The following is a 6,000-nucleotide window of genomic DNA, read 5'->3' as shown; positions in this document are numbered from 1 at the left end:
AGTTTTTTCATGTTAGTTATACAAAGTAGTTTGAAAAACAAACAACATGAAAAACAAAGTTTTATGAAATATTTGAGTATGTTGTATGCATGAAATACAAATTTGTGAAAATATGAATTTTTTAATTGTATTTTCAAACAAACTGATCTAAACCAAACCAAACCGACTAGCTTGGTTCGGTTTCTTTTTTGAAAAACAGCAAAAACCGAATTAAATCGAACCGATGAAGATTTCATGGGTTCGGACATTTTTTTGACCAAATACCTATCCAAACCGAACCATTACACCCATAAACATTTCTCACCCTGAATGCCACCAAAATTACATGACAACCTTTGTGATACGCACCCTAAAAGTATAAACTTCCTCTCTTAATTGATCAAAACATCGAGTCGCAATAAGTATATATGTTTGATGATGCCCTTGCCACCTCGAGGAAGGTTGGAACGAAGCTTTATTGTAGGCCCTTGGATACTGATAGCAACCATAAGCTTATCTCCACGTTCTGTGAATATGGTATTTTGTCTAAAGCTGAGAATCAGTTTCAAGAGATGTACTCCATGACTATGTATCTGGATGTTCCTACTCATATGTCTTTGATTGACGCATGTTTGAAAGTCAATAGCATTGATGATGCTTTGAGGATTTTAAACAAGATGGTGGATGTTGGTATCAAGGTGGACACGCCCTCTAGCAACAGGGTGTTTGGCAAATTGATTAAGAATGGTAAAGTTATGGACTGTGCACACATTTTGAGCAAAGTAAGAGAACGAGATCTCGAAGCATCAGAGAGTAGATACACATGTGTCAAACTCGTAACAGAAAACCATACATACATTCATATAGCTTGCTTCGCATCAGAGAGTGGATACACATGTGTCAAACTCGTAACAGAAAACCATATTTATATACAATACTCTCATACTAATTCGCTCAGAAAAAGTTTGAAGTCTCTTTATTCTAGCACTTGGTAGTTAAATTGGTTACAAGGTTCTTGAGTTTTCTTCATTCGCATTGTAATTCATAGGTAGCATTGAAGCACGTTGTATTACATACTTACGTTGAAGCTACAACACTGCATTGCAAGTCATCAAAGATGAAGGAGATTCATGCTACATTCATCATGTTCCCATTGGAGCTGCACTGGGTTCACCAACGAATCTAACCCTCATGAGATACTGTGTATATAGAAGAATCTTTCAATTTCTTTTTGCATGTCTTGTGTTATAGTATTAACGTAGAAAAATATTTAAATTTTTCTTGTTATATAGTATATGCATGTAGAAGAATCTTATATTTTTCTGTCATTTTCTTTTTTGCATGTGTTATAGTATTTTATTGTGTTTCAATCGTTTGTTTGTTTCTTATTATAGTATAGAATTAGTTTCTTTATTTGGCTGGGACAAATTGTGACGTGTGGAGTTGATCCCTAAGTTTTGCTCATTTGGAATTCTAAACTGTTGTATTTTGGTTTTTCAAATTCTATTTTAAAAGACAATATTTATCGAAGTTGTTACTAGGTTGAGTCACAATCAGGTCGCACTCTTTAAGACGTTTCGTGGTACTGCCTAAAATTGTGCAAGATAAACTATCAACCACATCGCCTCCAGGATAAAACAAGTCTAGCTACAACTGTGCGGTTAACTACTGCACTGTAGAAAACCGTTCGAGAATTACACCTTCAATATGGTACTAAGACCACTCTTTTAATACTGAAACCACTTTAATATGGTATTGTTACCACATAATTTTGAGAGTTCACATATCTTTACAGTAACATTCCTTGTTAACATATGATTGTATCGTAACTATATATATATATATATATATATATATATATATATATATATATATATATATATATATATATATATAGAGTCCCTTATATGCAAATTAACAAGTCCCTTATTTTGTTTTCTTTCTTTTCCCTTTCATTTCTCTCCATAGCTTTAGAAGATTGTGAGGGTACCCTAAGAAACTTCTGTCTTGTATGAAGTGTTGTGAATTCGATGAAAAATCACACCAATAACAACTTGATGTGTGGAGCAAGGGATAATCAAGCAATCAAAACAAAATGTATGGAACAATTAAATACAAGCCAAAAGTAGAAAACAACGGTGAGAAGAACACAAAGAAGAGAAAAACACAAAAGAATTTGTTGACCCAGTTCGGTCCAAATTAACCTAGTCTAGGGGAGAGAGCAGCTCTCCGATCCACTATATGATGAGTAACGTTACAAAGAGAAATCAATGGGTTACAAGAATAAGTCTCCCGCATAATTCTACCCAAAGTCCCAGTCTCTTCCTGTAACCAAGAGACTCAATCCTAATAGTCTTTCCAAGGTGAATCAACCCACAAACCCTAGTGTTTGTTCCGAAGAGACAAACTCTATACAAACCCTAGTTTTGTTGTTACCTTTCTAAACCTTTGTTTCAGCCCCTCTATCTCAAAGTTTGCTCTGATACAAGGTCTATATTTATAGTAAAAGTTTCGCTTAAAATTTGGAATAAATCTACACTCAAAAAATATGTTTCTGTTTTTCGCTGCCAGCGCACCATCGTGCCACGATGCGATCCCATCGTGCCACGATTTTTCAAGTGCCTTGCCTTAAAACTGAAACCTCCAATCGTGCCACGTTGCCCAGCAATCGTGCCACATTCCTGCAGATCTTGATTTTAAGTTAACTCTCACATGAAGAAATGAAATAATTGTACGTAATCATATCTTAGCGTCGCGTTAGTTACATCAGAAGCGCCTTCAAACTGAGGTATTGGTGCTAGATAGATTTTCTCTGTTGATGAAATTCTATGGTTTGAATATTGATTTGTGTAGTTCATGATATAATGAACCTGTCTGGTCTGATACGGATGTTGTTGATTTTTTGTATGGATTGTTGATACTTGATTGCAAGTTTCTATTTTAGATATGATGTGGTTGTTTCTAGTAGTTGAGTTTGTGAAATGGATACATTTATTGTAACCTTGACCTTTGATGAAATTTTATCGGTTGGAAATATATTTGTGTAGTTTATGATATAATGGTGTTGATTTTAGATACATTGTGACTGTAGGATTGCTGATTGTAGTTCTAACTTGGTTGCATTGTATTTGTTTCTATCTTCCTTAATTGTTACTTACTAGGAATTAAGTCTTGATTTTTGCATCACTTTTTAATCGTACAAGTGGATTTTTCTTTGAAAATTTCAATTATATTGGCATAATATGATTGTATGTTATGGAAAATGTGCCACTAGAGTGCTATATCTAAGCTGAAATCACCTCTCTCTTTTTACATTGAATTGCTTGCAGCTGCAAATTCATGTTGTTTCATGTATGGACCATTTGATCAATTGACCGAACAATCTGTTTTCTAACTTGGTGTTTTGACTGATTTTGCAAAGTTGATATATAAGCAGTTTGCATCAATCCTTTTGTAGTTTTCTTATTTAACAATATTAACATTTAAATTACTCTAGTTAAAGATGAGGTCAAAAGATATTAACATTTAAATGCCTCTATTTTTAGATTGTCTTTAAACAAAAATAAGTCCGTGGGCACTCAGGAGTCGTTTATACAAATCACTGAAGATGGATGGCAAAAATCACTCTCTATTTATTATTATCTATGTTAATTTTTTTTTCCTTTTCTCACAGTCTATGAAGTTCTAAGTGGTATGACAAAAGACATAATTGAAAATTTCGATGAAGTTCACGGATGTAATCCATCCACGGAAGACAGTCTGCCAGCACCAGACTTTTGGAAAAATTCGGTTGAGAAGTTTTGCCGTCCCAATCAGCTGGAGTAGGTCATAGTTGATAGGAAGTTTTTTGTTTATTTATAAATGTGACCAGCTCTACATCCTAACATTTAACAGTAGGACATTTTTCTTTGTAGAGCAATATTTTGTAGGGTCTATGATTTTGTAAGTGAATCCTATTGTCTGTTCTGTCAGATTGTTGCTACTATGCCATTTCAGATCCAAATAAACTTGTTGTGATATTTGCTTGTTACTCATTTTTGTTGTGATCTATGGTTGTTATTATTATTTGTTCTTGCTAAATGTAAGACTCCTCTCACATATGCAGCAAAAGTAGTATTTCTTGTCTAATGAAGGAACTGCTTCCTTCTGAACATTAGAACAAAGTAGGCTTCTTTCATTAGGAAGAAAACGATCATGGTCAATGATTTCTGTGTCATCATCAGTAATTTCCAATCTTCATGACTACGAATGAAAGAGTCAATTAAAGATAACACAGTTGCATATGAAACGTACACATACTTGGTTTACTTTCAAATGCATCGAGTTTCCTAAGAACACATTCATTTACCTAACATGTACCTTTCATATACAACTATGTTGTTAGAAGCAACACTGTATCAAGTTAGTAGTCCTTTAGCTTTGAGGATTCGAGTGCTCGCAACAAATGCAACTCTAGGAGCTGTTCTATATAATGGTAAATTTGATAGATGGAACAAGTAACGTTCCTCAGTGAAATTGGTTACTGATGCGTTAGCTGATTACTCATATTTTACCATTTGCTCCTACAATTTTCAGATTTTAAGATTTATTAAGTTTTTTATGATGTTGGCTCCTTTTCTATAATATCAGTAAGGATTTTATGCTTACGAGTTATAATGTATATAATACGGTTGTTTGTTATTACATTTGATTTTGATATAACGGATTTGTAGCTAGTGCAGCTTATGAACTCTTGGTATAAGCACTCTTTTTGTATGAAGGGCCTATTTGGATTGACTAGTTTTGGGCGTATGTGGGCTCTTTTGGTATATGCACTTTATAGGGCTGTTTGGGTGAGAGTATCACAAGAGCTTATGAGCTCCCATAAGTTGTTTGTCATAAGCTCTCTTAACAAGCTTATGAATTTGGGCTTATGCAGTTCCTCGGCTTATGACCCTAACCGCAAACCTCTTTGTCATATCGCTAGTGCTGTTCCTCTCGTCGTACCCCTCTTTGCTCTTCAACTCATGTATTCATCAACATTCCTTGTATTTTAGGTCGATTTGCTTGCTTTCTTTGTCATGATTTTTGCATGTTCCATTCATTTCTTCATGTACGTGGTTTTTTCTTGTTTATCCATGTTCCTTGTGACCTTGTTTTATCCATGATTTTTTGTTGTTAATTTTCTTGTTTATGTTAAAATGTAAGACACTTATCACATTTGCAGCAAAAGTAATATTTCTTCTCAAATGAAGCAACTGCTTCCTAAACATTAGAACACTGTGAAGTTTTATGGATTAGGAATTAAACACACAGAACCATGGTCAAAGGTTTCTGTGTCAACCAACAATTCTCCATCTTCAAGAGTATGAAACAAAGTCAATTAGAGAAACATAGTTGTATATGACAGGTACACAATCCTTAACTTGGTCTACTTCCAAATGCAACTAGGTTCCTAAGAACACATTCAGTTACTTGGTTTACGATCAAATGTGGGATTTCCAAACGAGCCTTGAAACATTTGGATAATGGTAAACAACCTAGGCACAAAAACCAGTTGAGAATTGGGGTTTTGTTAAACTTTATTTCCAAATAGCTTTTACCTTATACTTTCTCAAAGCTAATATCCGCTTCATTCAACTTTGTTGCAGTTTTTAGTACATATATTCTGGGTCATCTCCACTTTTTGGCTTAACCTGTGAGGATAATAATCTTCACACACCCTGTTTTGAAGTGAATAATGCTTTATATTGGTGCTAATTAGCTTGTTTATGCGAGTTTAGTTGTTTTCATTTTCTCATCTAATTTACTTGTATCTTACTTTTTGACTTCTCTTTGTGGTGAGGGTGTTTTTTTTTTTTTTTTTTTTTGTCATTGTTGATTGATCGGTGCATAGGTGGCTTGACTCTTTTTTTTTTTTTTTTTCCTTTCATTTTTTTTCATAGCTTTAGAAGGCTGCAGTAGGTAGTAGCAGTTCAGTTTCCCAACTTATTGATTGTGAGGGTACCTTAACTTATTTTTCAATTTTATAAGAAAACTTAT

Source organism: Medicago truncatula, chromosome 7 (genome assembly GCF_003473485.1).
Source record: "Medicago truncatula cultivar Jemalong A17 chromosome 7, MtrunA17r5.0-ANR, whole genome shotgun sequence".
In the NCBI taxonomy this organism is placed as follows: domain Eukaryota; kingdom Viridiplantae; phylum Streptophyta; class Magnoliopsida; order Fabales; family Fabaceae; genus Medicago; species Medicago truncatula.
Note: the sequence above shows the minus strand (reverse complement) of the source record.